General features: G+C 38.7%; 1 protein-coding gene across 4 annotated transcripts in view; it reads left to right on the top strand.

Moving 5' to 3' along the window:
- Positions 1 to 12708: 12708 nt before the first annotated feature.
- Positions 12709 to 19783, top strand: part of FAM3D (FAM3 metabolism regulating signaling molecule D) — a 30010-nt gene continuing 22935 nt past the window's right edge. The window contains exon 1 of one of the 4 annotated variants that reach the window (XM_087923567.1): positions 12709 to 13034. The gene's annotated coding sequence lies outside the window, so the exon portion shown is untranslated. The remainder of the gene's footprint in view (positions 13035 to 19783) is intronic. The other 3 variants (XM_026721708.2, XM_087923566.1, XM_087923568.1) reach the window with 3 other exon arrangements.

Below are 19783 nucleotides of genomic sequence, written 5' to 3'. Positions count from 1 at the left end.
GAGAACATCCTTTAATTTTGGGAAATCTAATAAATAAATAAAGAATGATCTGATTCAAATGACAGAAACGCCCCCTGGAATTTTGCAGCTACACCAGCTATATAAAAATTGTATTTTCTTTATTTTCTTTTTGTGCATTAAAAAAAGGAGAAAATTTTTCTTTTGGTTATATTAGATCTTAAGTTTGGTTTGGTTGATAATAGAAAGTTGAGGCGCTTCATGCTTTTTAAATGGGGTTTTTCTACAACTAAAAGTGAAGGTGAGAAAAGTGAAATGGGAGTGGGGTACGTGAGAAACCTAAAAGTGAGCTGAATCCACAGGACTGGAGTCCTTAACAAGTATCTGTTGTGAAGGAAGAAATGAACAAGTGATGAAGCAAATTTAACAAAAATTAAAATGTCTAAAATTCAGGCAAGGTGGGGAAGAAAGATATATATATAAATAGTCAGGTTCTCTGGCTGAAAACATTTAAGTGCTATTGCTATTGCTATAAGTAAGATTGTCTCCATTTGGTGAATTCTCCACCACTCCAAAATTACACACATTTGCTAAAGATCGAGGCCGAACTCAGAATTCTTATCCTGCCTGCTATTTTCTTGTAAAGATTTCATCTCTCATGGCTGCCTCACCCTGCCTCACAGAAGACATTCATTGCTGCCAGCAGAAAAGACCCTATCAAGATAACGCTGAGTTTTATGCTAATACAAACTTTCCTTCACTGATCTCCAATCAAAGCTTCGTGTTACTGTTTTCTTCTTTAACTGGAATAAAAACGGGTCTAAGTGGAACTCAAACTCCCGCTTCCAGTGGCTATGGTCTTGCATCAAACTCTTGCTTGAACAAGCCAGGATCCCAGGAGGTTTCAGACATGCAACACATCTCCTGCTTCTGAGAATCACTTCAATTCTTCATTTTTATTTTAGGCACTGCTGACCCCTCATGTTTCTTCATCCTAAAGCACTTGAAAGCTTCCATTAACAGAGGTGTTTTTCGTTTACATCTGTCAATATTCATCACAGAGTACTCATAGACACAACTAGGAATATCAGATATTACATATGAAAAGATAGACCTGGGGGTTTCTGCATCTCTCTGCTACCATCTAGTGGTTACCCAGATGCTTTGCAACTCCAGGCCTATAATTTGAGCCTTCACATCCATAATTTCTTTTGAGTCTTTGAAATCCTGTGTCTACCCATAAAGATCCACTGTTCTGGATTATGGACCTATTTATCATAATACAAGTGACATATATTTGACACTGCTGAAATAAACTGTTATTAAAGTCAAACTTTAACATATTAAGTTTGACATAACCTTGAAATGCCACTTCTGGGATTTTTTTTTTAATTTTTTGGCTGTAAGCCCAGATATTTGCCTTATTTGCAAGAAAGTCGGTAATTTTAAAGTTCTTAAGCTACTTCCACATGCATGACTTAAAACAGAGGTGTAAAACATGAAGACTTGGGTCCACATGCAACACGCATGAAACCCCCCTCCAAAGTACTGCAGAGTGTGTGGGGACAAAAGCTTGAGTCTTTGCTTTTCATTTTGTTTAGTTTTGCTCCTATAAATGGGCCTTGTTCCCTAATTCACTCCCAAAGGTGCTTTTTCAGGAAGCAACTGGACTTTCTTGTTTTTTTCTTAAAAACCTTTGGGATAACTGTGACATGGATGACTAAGAATCTCTACAGATTTTTAGCTATACAATATGGGACTGAACACCTTTTGAATGGTGTGGGAGTAGGAATGGATTCCCAGAGGAAAAATGGCAGACTACAGGAATCAGGAGCACTACTCAGGTGACCCTGAGGACACAGATAAACCTCCAAGTGCCTCAACGACCCTCTGAAAAAATGGATGCAAATTGTTGAGGTAATTCCCCGTTAGGAGAATGAGCGTATACAGGGAGACGTATAGAGAGTAGTGTTGAAATAATACACACAGAGCACACCAATACACTGTACAGTAAATGTAGGTTTTTATTTCCAGAAAGGTTTAAGCAAAGTCCAAAATAAGCAACCCAAAGTCATTCACAAGTTAAATCAGTCACTTTTCAATCCAGGGATAATCCAAATATCAAAGTCCAGTGTCAAAAAACAGTTCAGTAACAGACTCACATTAAATCCAGTAATATAAGTCAATTAGGAAAAATGGAGGAACGGCAATATTTTCCAACAGAAGGAAACAGAGATACTCACTCAGACACACTTTCTTCTGAGACTAAGACTAAGACTAAAACAACCCAGGCTCCATCTTATGGCCGTTTGAATAACCACACCCAATTGCAGTTTTTAGCATACTCTTAAAGAGACGGTATTAAAATGTCGATCCTGGTTTATATATTTCTAACCCAAATACCTGTTAGGTGACTTATATTCCTAACACAAATGACCAGCTGTCTGCAAGAAATATAAATCCTTCCATTCCCCACTATCCTTTCAAAGCTGAAGAAGCTTCTTGGATGAGAAGTGAAATGTCTTCAAAAGAAAAAACAAGGAAGTTCAGTTGCCTCCTTAAAAAAACCACCTTTGGAATAACCATGACCTAGATGACTGAGAATCTCTACAGACATCCAATCTCATTGTTCACCATGCCACTATCTGCAACCACCTTCCCCTTTTATCTAACATAAATGGTATAGCCCTCACCATCTCATCCAAACTTTCTACTTTATATGATGGATCGGGCTAAGAAAACAATGCCATCTAAATGTAAAACTACTTTTATTATAAAGATAGAGTAATAGAATCCCTCCTTCCTTGCTTTTTTTTTTTAATAAAGTTTTATTTGGGTTTTCACACATACAAAATACAAGTAAAACATCTTTTTTGAAAATAGCATGGTCCCAGGTTGAACTCCTTTATACAGAAACAAAACTCAATTTCATGCTCCTTTTTGTATTTTATTCCATATCTTATACTATTTTACATTTTCTATATAGTTTTTCCCCTCTTTTAATGTTTTCAATTTTATTTTGATTATCTCATCTCAATTCAAATCATTATATTTATACTTTTGTCTGTTCTGTTTCAATTTCATATTATCTTTCCTCATTAAACAAATTTTCTCCTGTAGTTACTAATTGGAGTATGACACCTTTGTATCTTTTAGTTACATCCATTCAACTCTTATTTAAACTTCAATATATACCTTAAGTTTATGACCTTCAATATAATACATAATACATAACTTCCAACCGAATTCTGCTTGGCACATTCTTATAATACACACTATATTCTTTAAAAAAAAAGAAAGAAAGAAAGATTGTAAATATATGTAATTATAAACCCTCATTCCATTCCAGTTCAGTTCTATCATTAATAATCATTAAAACCATAACATCTTTAACACTTCTTTTCAATTAAATATCATACTTCCTTAAAAACACATATAATCTCCATAATTATTTTTCCCTTATTTCTCTTCACATATGTTTTATAAATCATTAAATATACCTTTTGTTACATTTATATTGACAAGCATTCCACTGAATTACGATAGCTGTTTTATCAGACATTTTAATCATACATTGTTTCATATTTTCTAAAATTATTTCTGCTTCTAATATAACCATACTATCTTATGTACCTTTGCAGAATCCCTTTTTCCATTAAGTTTTCACTCATTATCTCTAAATAGGCCCTGTTTCTCTATATTTTGCTTCTGTCCTGTATAACTTCTTTTCCTTTCTTTCTTCCCTCTCATCTTCTCCCTCCCCTTTTTACCCCCTTGTCTCTCTAGTTCTAATCCTCTTCTGCATTTCCCTCTTCTGTTGCTTTTACTTATTTTTCACTCTATTTTTTGGGGAGTTGTTTTTCCCAATCCTAAAATTTCCATTCTCTTTTCCCCCTTTCCTTTTCCCCCCATCTAAGATTACTTGTTCATTAAAGATGGCTTCTTCTTTGTTGCAATCTTCTTGTTCTGCAGACATTTCTTGTTGTTTCTCATAATTCCAAATCTCTATTTCTAAAAACTGAAATATGAAGCCAAAAGAACCTCTCCCAGTTCTTCTAAAAGTGGAGCCATTTTAAAAAGTTTTAAACAACCACCTGATTGATTTTAGTCATTCAAAACAATAACCAAGAATCTAGAAATCATCAAGTAATCCAGATAGCCCCAAGTTATATCTTCTTATTTCTTTTTCAACTTTCTCTTCCTGGGGTTTTTGTTGCGATATTTCAGTTAGAATGTATCTTTTGGAAGTCTTGTTAAGATTTTGCTGTAATTTCTTTTTTAATTCCAGGCAGTCTCCTCCCTTCCAGATCCTACCCTTTTATTCTTTTTCTCTCCTTTCCTGTTTTCAATAGCTTTTAATTATCCAGAAATCTTTATTATCCCTTTGACTTTTTATTTTCAGCATTAATTTCTTGCTTAAGTCTCTTAGCTGTCAGTATAGGAAGAGGAGAAAAAACAAAAACAAATATTTTCCCTTTTCTCTCTCCTTCGCAGCTTAAAAATCTTCTTAGGGAACAATGTTATTGTTTTTTAACAGTTTCAATTCCAGGATACCTTATTTGTTGCTTTTGCTGTTTGACCCAGTCAACCAAACCTTTCTCTTCTTATCTTCCTCCTGCACATTCTTTTCCGGTCAAGTTCTTCTTTGTGGTGGCCATTTCTGACCACCGCTGCAACCACCTTCGGGAAAGGGAGTAAGGGCCAGCTGGGGAGGAAAAGTGTGGCTCTCCTCAACCCTGCTGGCAGTCTCCCCCCTCTTCACCACCTCTATGGGGTGGCTTAGCTCTGAAACCAGCTGGCTCGGGGCGCTCCAGTGGCGAGCAAGGATCGAAGTCTCGCAGAGACGAGGTTTCAGTCTGTCACTGAAGAAGCTCAAACCGGAAGTCCCTCCTTCCTTGCTTTGTGTGAATGAGGGAGAAACCTGCCTGAAGACATTTCCTCAAGTTAGTTTCTTAGAATCAACTGAAGCCATCCTTGGCTAATTGTTGCCTCAGTAACGGCTCTTCCCACTGTCTTCCAAGGCTGTTCTCTATTCCCTCCACATGTTCACTCTCATTTTTGCCTCCTTGGGTAATCATGAAGATGAGACTTTTGCTCCTCGGGCTTGTAAAAGATGCTAGCAAAATCAGCTGGCTGGACTTGCCCCAGTGTGGTATAACACATTATTACAAAGTTGGAAGGCTGCTCCAGGCTCAGCGCAGGCTGAGCTGACTAATTATTGCCTTCACACCCAGACGGATCTCCTGGCCGCTCTGGGCAGGCAGTAAAGGCCCTGCAAGCATTAAGGCTGTTTGCTATGCACTATGCCAATTCTTACCAGGAGCAGCAAAAACAAAGTAATAGCAGCTAAACTAATAGCAAGGTTATTTCTCGAGAGAGATCAAAGCCTCCTAGGTTTCTTTAATCCCAGAATGTTTTCAGAATATCTATTTTTCAGAAGAAGAATCCCAAGGAGTATTATACTTTGTTGTGCACTGTCCAGAATGACTTGTTTGTGAGATGTGTGGCTATATAAACATGATGAAAAATAAAATAAAATAAGCAATCTGGCATCCTATTTTGTGTTGCAATAATGGATGGCAATGAGAAAACACAGATCACAAATGGAAATTCAGTAAGGTGCTTGGACTAATTTAAGGTTCCCCAAAATGATCAGTCTTGACCCCACCCCCACCCTTAAAATTAATGGCACTCTTTATAATTTGTCAGCCAGATGTTTACACCGGGTTTGGCATTTTTGTCCATCTGTCATGTCCTTCCCAAGAAGCTGGGATGGACAGATGTTATATGGTGTTAAGTGCATCATCATAAGATGTAAGTTGTTCATTACTGTTATTATTTAGTTCTTCTAGTTAAAGTAGTATTTATTAAATTATCAATATTTTCACAGATGTCTGGAGATTCTCAGTCATCCAGGGTCATGGTTGTCCCAAAGGTGCTTTTTTTTTCAGGAGGCAACTGTACTTTCTGTTTTTTTCTGTTCAAAACATTTCGCTTCTCATCCAAGAAGCTTCTTCAGCTCTGACTGAATGGTGGGGAATTGTGGGGAAATCACAATATTTTCACAGAATAAATATTTGGGTGTTAAACTTGGGTGGGTCAATAAACAATCCTAAAAAATCCCAGATGGTTTTTAATCCCAATTTTGTAATTTGTAATTTTCATCACAAACCGTTATTACTGTGAACACAAATATTTAACACCAATATGTGCCTGATGTGGCATGCCAAGCACAGATGTGGACATTCTTTGAAGTTTCTGAACTGTGACTTTCCACTTGAGTCCTGTCATAAATCAAGCATACCCAGTTTGGCCTGACCTTAAACCCTGGGAAAATGTAGTGTAATAATGAATAAAGAATTCAAATATAATCTCAATTAACCAGCTGCTAGTTTAACCAGAACCAGAGAGGAAGGATTGAGAAGCAAGCCACCCATTTGGACCAATAGTGCGAGAGAGAAAAAGGGAAGCAAAATTGGAGAAGAAACCAGAAGTTTGATTGAAGAACCATCATCTACAAGTAGTCCTCAATTTACGACCACAATTGAGCCCAAAATTTCTTTTGTCAAGCAAGACAGTTGTTAAGTGAGTTTTGCCCCATTTTATGATGTTTCTTGTCACAAGAATCACTGAAGTTGTTAAATTAATAATACAGTTGTTCAGTAAATCTGGCTTCCTCGTTGCTTTTGCTTGTCCGAAGGTCACAAAAGGTGATAATATGACTCCAAGACACCGCAACCAGCATAAATATGAGTTAGTTGCCAAGCAGCTGAAATTTGATCACATGACCATGGGGATGCTGCAGTGATTCTAAGAAGGGGTGGGCTTCAAAAATTTTAGCAAAGGGTTCTCTGCCTGGTTGCTGGGTGGGTGTGGCCATGGTGGCCATGGCCTAGTCAGCCTCCTTCAGCATGTGGGGGGTGGTTTTGCTCTCCCTGGGCTCCAGGGGCTTTCCTTGAGCCTCTGGGAGGGTGAAAGCGGCCTCCCCAGGTGCTAGAGGCTCTCTAGAAGCTGGAAACAGGCCTATTTCCAGCTTTCTTGAACTTCAGGGAGGCCCATTTTTCATCCTCCCCAAGTCTTCACACGTGCCCTGCCCTTATCTACATCCAAGACGAGCCATGAGGGGACTCCTCGGAGGGGGGGGAGGGGGGGCAGCCAGGGGTGGGATTTGGGGGTTCTCCAAACTGCACAGAATCTTAGCTAGGGGCTCTCCTGAACCCCTGTGAACCCCCAGCAGCCCACCTCTGATTCTAAGTGTAAAAAATGGCCACAAGTCACTTTTTTCAATGCCATTGTAACTTCGAATGGCCGCTAAACAAATGGTTTGCAAGTCAAGGACTACTGTGCTCAGATCAATATCCAGGCCAGAAAAACCATCCCTTCCTATGGGCATTTCTTTTTTTTACACATGCCAATGCATTTTATTTCACCAATGAGATAAGAATGGGTCCCTTTTCAGCATGAGATTTTTCAGCATCCAAGTCCCAAGGGTGATTATGAAGCACAACAAATATCCATCATGACAGCCAGGGGTGTCTGCAAAGTGTGGTCCAAAAGCCCTTATGGTGGCAATGATGGTGTTCTCAAAGCTACCCCTGTATTATGCATGATGCAGAGTTTAAAAATGGGCAGAGTTTTGACTGCAGAATTATTCTATTCTATTCTATTCTATACAACTGATAAAAATAGTGTATTAAAATTCTTTTCTTCAGAGAGGTAAAAGCAGGGCATACATACAGTTAGAAAAATATTTAGCTGACTAGCTGGGAGCAGTTAAAAGTTATTTTTATAAGAGGAGCATCAAACCAGCATAACAAGAATTAAACAGGTTCCAAGGACAATTAATCAGTCAGAACAATTAATTAGTGGAACAATTAATTAATTAGACAATTAATCAGTCAATCAGTGGAACAACTTGCCTCCAGAAGTTGTATATCCTCCAACACTGGAAGTTTTTAAGAAGAGATTGAATAACCATTTGTCTTACATTGTATAGGGTTTCCTGCCTAGTTAGGGGGTTGGACTATCCAACTCTCTTATTCTATTCTATCCTATTCTATATAACTGATAAAAATAGTGTATTAAAATTCTTTTCTTCAGAGGGGTAAAAACAGGGCATACAAATAGAAAAATATTTAGCTGACTAGCTGGGAGCAGTTAAAAGTTATTTTTATAAGAGGAGCATCAAACCAGCATAACAAGAATTAAACAGGTTCCAAGGACAATTAATCAGTCAGAACAATTAATCAGTGGAACAATTAATTAATTAGACAATTAATCAGTCAATCAGTGGAACAACTTGCCTCCAGAAGTTGTATATCCTCCAACACTGGAAGTTTTTAAGAAGAGATTGAATAACCATTTGTCTTACATTGTATAGGGTTTCCTGCCTAGTTAGGGGGTTGGACTATCCAACTCTCTTATTCTATTCTATCCTATTCTATTCTATATAACTGATAAAAATAGTGTATTAAAATTCTTTTCTTCAGAGGGGTAAAAACAGGGCATACAAATAGTTAGAAAAATATTCAGCCGACTAGCTGGGAGCAGTTAAAAGTTATTTTTATAAGGGAAGAGTCAAACCAGCATAACAAGAATTAAACAGGTTCCAAGGACCATCCAGAAGTGAAACATGATGCTAAGCCTGTAGCTTGGTCAATCAAGGCTAAACACCTTTTTTTTGCCACAGTGTCATTCACACATACCTCTAAATCAGCCTTTCTAATATTTCTTACCCTAAAGGAATCCTTGAAATAATATTCCAGTCTCAGGGATTCCCTTTATTAAAAAATATATCTACAGCTCACCCTACACAAAACACTTATCCAAATAGGCTTCAAAATAATTTCACAAAGTTCTACTGTACAAGATGCCAATGACGAATAGAATATACAAGAATAGTTTTGCATATAAAGTATTAACATTGCACCGTATGAACTTAGAATTTAGGCTTAGAACTTAGAATAACTTTATTGTCACTTTGAATGTACACTAATCGGCATACTTTAAAATGAAATTTCATTGCATACAGCTCCCAAAGAGTTATAACCTCCAATATACACTACATAAACATGACAAAATAAATAAATAAATACAAAATTATTCATATACCCACATATATGTACATGGTGAGAAGAACAAATCTTGCAAGTTTATCAGACAGCTGGCATTGGGATAAAGCTGTTACAGAATCTGGTACTGCACTCCTGCTAGAAATACTTTGAAACGTCCTCCCAGAAGGGAGCAACAGAAACAGACCATGAAGTGACTGTGTGGGGTCTCTAACAATGCTTGGAGCTCTAAACACATAGCGCTTATAAGCAGTATCTTGAATGACGGGGAGCAAGCTTCCTATAATCTTCTCAACTGTCCTTACCACTCTCCGTATGGACTTTCTATCGGAGGCACTGCTGCCCCCAAACTAAACAGCGATGCAGTTTGTTAAAACACTCTCAATCGTGTTTACTTTTTTTCAATCACAATCTTCCGCAAAATGACCTCTGAAGGAAACCTACTTGAGGAAGTTATGATATAAAGGTTTAGTTATACCCTAAATCATGATACACTGTTTACAGCCTTCAGATTTGTGCACGTCAACATAATTGTGGCTAAAAGGTCCTGACACTTTTTAACATGAAAATGATTGATTGTAGATAGTCCTCAACTTATAACCATTGGCTTAGTGACTGTCCCAAGTTACAATGCCACTGGAAAAAGTGGCTTATGACCTGTTCTTACCCTTTCAAACATTACACCAAAGTCACGTGTTCAAAATTCAGGTGCTTGGCAACTGGTATATATTGTTTACAATGGTTGCACTGGCTCCTGGCATCGTCTTATCACCATTTCTCATCTTCCCAATCAGCTTTGTTCAAATAAAGTTAATGGCAGAAGCCAGATTCACTTAATAACCACAGGACAACTGCCCCAAAAAGGTTGTAAAACAGTTAGAAAAATATTTAGCTGACTAGCTGGGAGCAGTTAAAAGTTATTTTTATAAGAGGAGCGTCAAACCAGCATAACAAGAATTAAACAGGTTCCAAGGACAATTAATCAGTCAGAACAATTAATCAGTGGAACAAATCACTTAACAATTGCCTTGCTTAGCAACAGAAATTTGGGGCTCAATTTTGGTCTTTAAGTTGACGACTAGCTCTACATATAATCCTCGCTTAATGTTGCACAACTATTACTGTTAATCTTCTCATCACTCCTCACCCCCCATCCCCACCCCCACTTCTGACTGTATGACTGTAACTTTGTTGCTTGTATCCTTGCAATCTACATTGACTGTTTCCTAGTATGATTTGATTGCTTATTGTACCCTATGACTATTATTAAACGTTGTACCTGATGATTCTTGATGAATGTATCTTTTCTTTTATGTACACTGAGAGCATTTGCACCAAGACAAATTCCTTGTGTGTCCAATCACACTTGGCCAATAAAAGAATTCTATATCTATTTTATCCTTAGTGACCGTTCAAAGGTACGACGGACCCCTAAAAGGATACCACCTGCTTTCAAAGTTTCAATCACTGTACGCAAAAATACACGCACACATATACACATGTCATTGTCACACAATTGTATTTTGCAAACTTGGCAACTGGCTCACATTTATGATCCTGGTTTTTGGCTTCTCTTTTTTTTTTTTTTTTTTTGCTGATTTCCAGCATTTACATCCAGTGTCTGTTAGTTAATATGTTCACATCAAGTAGGTGATATTTGAGTGCAATGATTTGTTTCAGGAAGTGACTTGAACAGGGAAGTCATCAAACAAAAAGGTCCCTTCTGTCCCAGATCATTTGAAAAGATATTTTGGGCACACCTTCTTTAGGAAACAGTGGGCAACATCCAGTAAATATGAAACAATTTGCTGCAGTTTAAACATGGATAAGTTTAGTAATTATGTGAAATATTCAAGCCTGGAATGTCCTTGAATTGATTGCAACCCACCACAAACAAAGGAAGGAAATAGCAACAGCACTTAAACTGATATAGTCCTTCCCAGGACTTTACAGCATTGTCAAAGAGGTTTTCAGTCATCCTATTACTCCCAACAATCTGGGTCCTCGTTTAACCAACCTCAGACCAAGGATAGAAGGCTGAGTCAACCTTGAGACTTGAACTGCCAAATTGCAGTCAGCTGGCAGTCAGCAGAGATAGCCTGCAGTACTGCATTCTAACCACTGCTCCACCAGGGCTCTTAATGTCAAGCAACTACATCAATCATAATAATACACAGGCAAACAACCAATACAAACTCAAGATAAACCACTTCAAACTCAATTGCAGAAAATATTATTTCAGCAACAGAGTGGTCAATGCCTGGAACGCCCTACCAGTCTCTGTTGTTACAGCCTCAACTCCTCACAGCTTCAACCTCAAACTGGGGTGAGGTCTACCATAGACCTCACCCCATTTCTAAGAGGTCCTTAAAGGGGGTGTGCATAAGCGCACCAGCATGCCTACCACCCCTGTCTTACTGTCCACATTTATCTATGTTTACTTCCTTTGTTCATGTTTACGTTCATACCTATACTTGTTATCTTGTACATGTTTGACAAACAAATAAAATAAAATAAAAGTTCTCAAAGAGTTAGCACATCTTACTAGAAAATCCTATGCTAGTATTTGCAATTTGTCACTGCATTTTGACAAATTTGGGAGGTTTCGGAAGCCATAAAACCAAGAGTTGTTGGCTATAGGTATCCTTGGCTTGTTTGTCACCTGTCATTTTACTTCTAGGAATTAGATGATAGTTGACCTGTCAGCTCCTAATGACTGTTCATAATAAAGCAGGATCAAGTGCAATTGATCCTGGTTGGAGGCTCCACCAAAGCCTGTTGGATGATATACTCAGAATCCCCAGATAGCAGAAGAACTGGAAAGCAAAAAGAAATCAGCAATCTTGACAACTAAAAAGCTAGAGGTCATGTTAGAGAAAGAAACCCAAGGAATGACAAATTACTATAAGGAGAACATTTCATTACTCAAACTAGGTAACATCCATGGGTGGAATTCTACCAGTTTGCACCTATTCGCTAGAACCAGTTGTTAACATTCTAAGCAGTTTGGAGAACCGGTTGTTAGAAGAAATTACTGGCCTAATCCTGTAAGGAAGGCAGGAAGGAAACATTCTGGTGTTGCTTACAGAAACTGCCTCTCCATTAATCCTTATTACATTCTTGGCAGAACTAGACTTCCTGTCTCGGGAAAAATTCTGAAGTTTTTTTTCCCCTCCTTTGCTGGTACTTTGCTCATGTGGAGTGATCGTTCAAAATTACAATGGCACTGAAAAAAGTGACTTATGACTATTTTTCACACTTACAACTGTTGCAGCATCCCCACAGTCATGAGAGGCCAGGCGAGGAGATGAGTGCCTCGATGTGAGTGATATTGAGTTGGCCACACCCAGCCAATAGCATGACCACCAAGCCACGCCCACCAATTAAGCCACACCCACATAACCAGTTGCTAAAAAATTTGAATCCCACCCCTGGTAACATCTGCACTGCAGTGCTTGAAGTGCTAGTAATGAAACATTTATAAGAAAACAACCAAGCTCAGAGAGCACCAAGGACCCCTCCTTTTAACCCTGAGCTACAAATATTCCCCTTTATTGATACAGAGAGAATAAGCAAACAAATCGTTAGGTAATTGCCTCTTTTTAGTCATATCAATATTCTCATTCATTGGACTTTCTCATCAACATCTGAAATATTTCCTTGTTCTGACAAATATATTGTAGTTTGTTTGACATTTCCTAAGAGAGCTGCACAATACCTGGGTTGAGGAAATTGTTTACCATTGCATACATTCATTGAGGTTGGGCTTGCCAGCGGATTTAATTTATAGCATAGTCATAAAAAGTGCCCCACCTTTTACTTGGTATGTTCTGGTTCTCTGAATATTATGCTCCATTCAACAATAATCTCCCGGAAGTGAAAGATGCTTATGAAACACCTATCCTGGTAGAACACCTGAACTAAAAGCCTACTGAGCAGAAGGAACAGAATGAGCAGGTTCAGAATGCTGGATAAATATTGGTAGATACTGGTACATTCACCCTGGTAAGTTTCAGCTTTATTCAGAAGACAGTGGCACACATATACAGGTGCATTAGTGGTTAACTGCTATGCTGAATGGTACTTTGTAGAATAAAAGCTTTCCCATATCTGAACAGTGAACTGAAGGAGGTTTGAGAAATGCTACAGTGGTCAGTTTTTCAGTCAATTGATGTTACTCTGCCTATGTGTGTGTGTGTGTGTGTGTGTGTGTGTGTGTGTGTGTGTTCAGAAAAGACCTGAACACAGCTAGACCTACATACTCTGCATATATATATATATATATATATATATACACATACACACACACACACACACACACATTTATATATATTCACCTGTTGTTTTCTATCAAGTTGATGTTAGAATGAAAACTCAGGTGCTTCTAAATAGATATGATATCTGAGTAGTACAAACAGAAGTCGGGATCTTTAATTGTTGCAAATCGCTAATGTCTGCCAGTCAAGAAATATATAGTTATAAATATATGTATATATTAACACAGAGAGGAAAAAAAGATCCAAAACCAAGAGGGTGTACTGTTTCAGTAACACAGAATACTAAACAAAAGGCTAAAAAAGTGTCTGTTTGCATTGCTCCAATACCTCTTGTGATAAGAACTAAGCCAATTTGTTTTTAACTGAAATGTGTGCATGATAGCATGCATGAGTACAAAAAAACAGAGCCACATCTATAGTGTTGGAAGAAATATCCATCTGGTTCAGTTCCAAGCTGGGAGAAAGACACTGGAAACATGGAGGCTGATTGTAAAGATGGTTTAATGATGAAGTACATGGGTTCTGGGCAGCTGACCACATGGAGTTGAGAGTGAGGGTGGGTTTATACCTTCTCTTGGGCTTTGCACTTGAACTTCCTGTTCCTGTGCAGGAACATGTATTCTATTGGCTGTTGTCAGACTCCCGTGGGGCCATGTACATACCCTAGGAGTTTGTCTGAGCTACGTCTGGTTGAAGTTTGAACTGCTAGTGGTGCTGCAACTGAGACGATGAAGTGAAGAGGGTTTGGGCAATTCCTATTGTGGCTGAGGGCTAATCCTACCTTTGTTGGATCTTGGGTGATGGAATTTGCTTATGAATAGAGCTAGCTATCTCTTTATCTCTTACGTGCTGACATCTGTTGAGGGCTATTAAGAAAGGTGGGGGCTGCTTTCCAAGAGCATGTTTCTCCATTTCTCATCCAGAGAAATATAACATTCTGCCTTTTAAATATTTCTCAAAACATTTCATTCTTCTAGGAGAGGGGTGGGTGCTACAGTACTTTGCAAAAAAGGAGATCATTTTTTAAAAGCATAATAATCGTTCTCTTCCTCCCATCTCCCCTTTCTATTTTCCTAACTCAATCCCTGATTTAAGGTTCCTGTGAAGTGGATGCACATCATTCACTGTCTTTGTTTCTTTATAACTGTATTCCTTGGTTGAATGTAGACAGAACAGGATCTGCTCCCTGGGGCTTTCATTCCATATTCAGCCCTTAGGCTGGTACTCACAGGATTCTTGGCATAATGTCAAATATCCAGGCTATAAATCATTTCCAAACATGCTGGCATATGAATCAAACCCTTCACTGCAGCATGCCTCAGAGAGAAGTGGAGATCAGAAAGAGAAGAAAAGAAGGTATCAGGCACAGAAATGGGAACGCAGGGCAGAGGTGGTATTCAGCATGTTCTGACCAGTGGTGGGATTCAAAAAAGTTTACTACCGGTTCTGTGGGCATGGCTTGATGGGCGTGGTATGACTTGGTGGGTGTGGCTTGGTGGGCATGGCAGGATAAGGATTCTGCAAAATCCCCATTCCCTCCCCACCCCACTGGCCTGCTTTCCAGCTCCATTCTCCTGTGCAGGGCAACCAAAGGAGACCCAGCCAATCAGCTGGGACTCGATAGGAGACAGAGAATAGATGGGGGCGGGACCAGTCAGAGGAGGTATTTGCTGGTTCTCCAAACTACTCAAAATTTCCGCTACTGGTTCTCCAGAACTGGTCAGAACCTGCTGAATACCACCTCTGGTTCTGACCCGTTCTGGAGAACCGGTAGCAGAAATTTTGAGTAGTTTGGAGAACTGGCAAATACCACCTCTGACTGGAAATTTTACAGTATCCTTCCCCTGCCACACCCACTGATCCACACTCACAGAACCAATGGTAAAAATGTTGAATCCCACCACTGATGCAGGGGTATCTTCATCCAGATTTGGGAGCCTGAAAACAGTTCTTCCAGAATTACAGCTGACAACTGCAATGGAATAAGAGTCAGCAAATAGACTGGCTCTTTGCCATTCCTCTTGTGACAAGGAGAGGACTTGAGATCACCCATAAGTGCTCCAGGCACTTGGTCAGTGGTGGGTTTCAAAAAAATTTCCTACCGGTTTGATGAGCGTACGCTTTGCACACACACACATACACACACACACACTTCACGTGTGTGTGCAGAGTGTTTGCTAATGATTTTCTCCAGCAATCCCTGTGTGTGAAATAGCTGATATGCAGCAATCCGCTGTGCTGTGCCGATCAGCTGAGCTTGAAAAACAAGGTATAAAGCACAGCCTATAGCCCAGGTGGGCTGGTGGGCTCAACAGCTGATCCTCAAAGAAAACCGAACCAGTTCCCTCTCAGCTGATTCTTGGAGCTATCAGATTGCCCGAACCGGGCCGAACCAGTAGCATGCCACCCCTGCACTTGCTTCTCATGAGGAGACCACAAAACAGTGGTCTCTGGTGGGTTTATTGCTCAAGGAGATAAGGGGATAGGCATCTTGCTCAGACCGATGCCTTTAAAACATGGGTGTCAAATTTGCCACATCATGTTGCCGTCACATGAGGTTTTGCAACATTCCTTCATAGCGCTCAGGTGTTGCTTGTGGTGCATCTGGCCCAGAGGCTGCCCATTTGATACCCTGTTGTAAAAGGATACCTAAGTTTACATACTTCTTTTTCTAATCACCTTTAAAAAATTACTTGATGGCTGCCTTTCAGCTATCTTTGACTGAAAAGCTTGACAGCACCCACTGAGTTTCCCTCAATCCTTAGTGAAAGAAGTTTTAAATACAAGTTTCAGGACTTTAAAAAAATGGATGGAGAGAAATAAACAGCAAAAGAATAATTACAGGTTTGATTTTAGGAAGTTGCAAAAGGACAAAGGATCTAATCAATTTGGGAAAAGATTTTGGAATTAATTATAAGACACCTTCCCATGGGAAAAATGCTTTTGTTTTGAATACTCTTAAAAAACCAAGATAAGATGAGACTTTGAGAGTTGGACACTAGTGAAAACTAGAAGAAATAAAATTATTTGATTGTTCTTCTTATAATTAAAGAAGAATACTTACATTCAACTTACAAATACAGAATAAAGTAAAATATTTTAATATCGGCCATACTGATGGATATTTTGAACAAGGGACCCAGATGTTAATTTTAAAAATGCTGCCTATATATCTATATATTCTGTTTAAAAGATGTTATGGAAGAGAAACCTGTTTTATTTATTTTATTGATTTGAAAGTTGATTTTGATTGATTTGAAAGTGGATTTTAAAATGACAGGATACAAGAACCATCAAAAAAAAATATTGCACTGTACATACAAAAAGTACACTGTCTTAATAACTAAAAGGGATATACAAATAATAAGAGAGTAACAGATGATGTAAGTCATTTTCAGTGTTACAGTGCAATTTTATTAATTATTGTAATCATAATGGGTGTTTTTGATCAGGTATTTTCCTAATAAATGTTCTCAGGATGGGAGGGTTAATAAATGGCATTGCAAAATTCATGGAGCTGTGAGTTGCATATGAATTTTCAAATGCAAAATTAAATGAATTTATTGAAATATCTACCGTACCAAGCAGCTTTCTCCCAATCTTCATTGCAACAGTCGCCATTTTACAGCATATTATTATACTTCTGGAGGGCAAAGATTTGGATAAACACTGTAGCCTTGATTTGTTCCTTATAGTTTATTTCTTTATTTGTTCCTTATATTTCAGCATCCTTGTTTAGCCAAGGAATGGATTTTCACTTGTGGGTTACACAGCTGTGTTTAACTTTGTACTCAGTTCTTTGATTACACACTTAACTCAATTATTTTATCTCTGTAATCTTTAAATCTGAAGGCATCAAAGTGAAGCCGGATCTCCGGTAAATTCACATTAAAACACTTGTGTTGTAAAACAGTTACAATCAATTCTCTGGGAGAGGAAGCAGAAGGGGGAAAAAGGGAAAATAGAAAGAGCTAAACTCTTGTTGGCTTGAAGAAGACTCTGCTTTGGTTTGTGTTAAACAGTAAAGGGGTTGCATTAGGCGATAGTGTTTCCTGGTCATATTTTTCCATTGCTTTAATCTGAAAAAGCTCCATGGAAAAATCTTGGGATGTAATTAAAGGTCTGAATGCCAGAAAAACAGCAGTCCACTAGAGAGATTACTTGTGCAGTGAAACAGGACATCCATCTTTGGTCAACTCATATCACCTTTCAGAATTTCATTGAATTTCTCCTCACAACTTGGTTGTCTTCCTGCAGATGTTTCGTTACTAACATCTTCACTGCTGGAAGGAATGAGGTTTGCTCTCTTTTTATACAGTAGCTGTAGGAGATGACCAGGCTCAGCCCAACGGAGGGGTCAAACATGTCATCAGCCATCAGTCCCTTCATGTCCACAAAAGATCTAAATTCAGCCCACTTTGAATTCCTGGGACTTTTATCTACCACCAATTGCTTGGACTATTCAGATTCTTGTAGAGAGCTTTTCAATAAATCTTTACAACCATTTGAACTGCATGAATCCCCTGACTTCCCTGGCACTTGACAGTGGTTTGCCCTGTCAGAGTTGGTGGGAGTATGGTTTTCTCCGAGGATATCACCTAAAAAACCAATGATCTGGCACCTGCAATTCTGTAATGTCTCTTGCTTAACCTGAAGCAAGCAGGTATACTCCCTCCTTCACCTTATAAGGATGTTTCTTTGGAACATAGAATGTAGTCATGACTTTTTCTCTCTCTCTGTTGGAGCATAACAATTCTAATACTCTAGGCAAAATTATTTTCTTCCTCGAGCAATAGGATTATAACTAAACATCTATCTTTCTAAAACCTTTGTGGGTACATCAGTGTACACATTCAAGAACTTGTCCATTATTATTATTTTTATTTCGGGATATAACCAGAATATTTCGTATATCTTTATGTACTTCATATATCTTTAAAGGAAAGGTGATCAATTGACAGTCTCATTTTTGCAGTCCTTGAAACTACCCTCAATCTCCTCCCCCCAACCCTTTCAAGCCCTGAATTTTGGAAAAGCATTGATGTTGGATGGTGATGATGCAAAAATATGTGATATGATCAATGATATATTGATGTCCCCATCTTAATATCTCTTTGGATAGGAGATTTTGAAAGCTGAAATCACTGTGTTAAGATTCAAGTTAATATACCTCCTAACACAGTGATTTCAGCTTCTAGATTCTTCTGCCCAAGAGTCATTAAGGGCCATCAATATATCACTGATCACATCCTCTAGAATGCGCCTCTATCTTCCAGACATGTTTCCAATTTAACATGACTTCCTTCAAACTAAAAGTCTAATATGTTTTTTTCCATGCAGATCTTGGTTTCTTACAGTTCAAAGAGATAACAGATAACAGATAATCAGAGTTGGAAGGGACTTTGTAGGTCATCTAGTCCAACCCCCTGCCCAAGTGGGAGACCCTACACCATTTCTGACAAATGGCAGTCCAATCTCTTCTTGAAATTCTCAACTGATGGCACTCCCACAACTTCCGAGGGCAAGGTGTTCCACTGGTTGATTGTTCTCACTGTCAGAAAATTTATCCTTATTTCCAGGTCAAATCTCTCCTTGTTCAGTTTCCATCCATTATTCCTTCTCTGGTCTTGGGGTGCTTTAAAAAATAACTTGGTCCTTTCCTCTCTGTGGCAGCCCCTCAAATATTGGAAGACTGCTATCATGTCTCCCCTGGTCCTTCTCTCCATTAGACTAGCCAAGCCCAGTTTCTGTAACCATTCTTCATATGTTTTAGTCTCCAGTCCCCAATCATCCTACTCATTCTCTGTACTATCTCTAGAGTCTCAACATCTTTTTTTATAATATGGTAACCAAAACTGGATGCAGTACTTGAGATGTGGTCTTACTAAGGCTTTATAGAGTGGTATTAGTACCTCACTTGATCTCAATTGTATCCCTCTGTTAATGTAATTTAGGATTGCATTAGCTTTTTTGGCTGCTGCTGCACACTGCTGGCTCATATTTAGCTGGTTGTCCACTAAGACTCCAAGATCCCTCACAGTTACTGCTATTGAGCCTGGTATCACTCAGTCTATATGTGTACTTTTGGTTTTTCTTGCCTAATTGTAGATCACAGTTAAATCAAGCAAAGATTTAGTCCAGCATCTGAATTCCATAGGTTAGTCAGATGCTAATGTGTGAATCCCAGAAGTAAGGAATGAATGCAATCACCCTTCCTTATTGCATTCTCCAGCGAATGATAAAGAGAAAGAGGCATAAAAATGATATAGGACAATGCTTTTCAACCTGTGGTCCATGAATCTGGGGGGGCATGATGTCATCCCAGGGAGGGTCCACAAAGGCTTGAAGAAATGTTATGATTTAAATCTTGAGCTAAGCCTTGGGGGTCCATGGCCATGGACGTTTTAATGGCAGTTAAAACGGAAGTGTTTTGCCAGGGATTAAAAAAAACAGGAAACTGCCAGGAGACTACAATAA

The sequence above is a fragment of the Pseudonaja textilis genome, chromosome 2, assembly GCF_049901715.1.
Source record: "Pseudonaja textilis isolate UNSWEBS1 chromosome 2, rPseTex1.2, whole genome shotgun sequence".
In the NCBI taxonomy this organism is placed as follows: Eukaryota; Metazoa; Chordata; class Lepidosauria; order Squamata; family Elapidae; genus Pseudonaja; species Pseudonaja textilis.
Note: the sequence above shows the minus strand (reverse complement) of the source record. Positions and strands in the feature narration are given on the sequence as shown.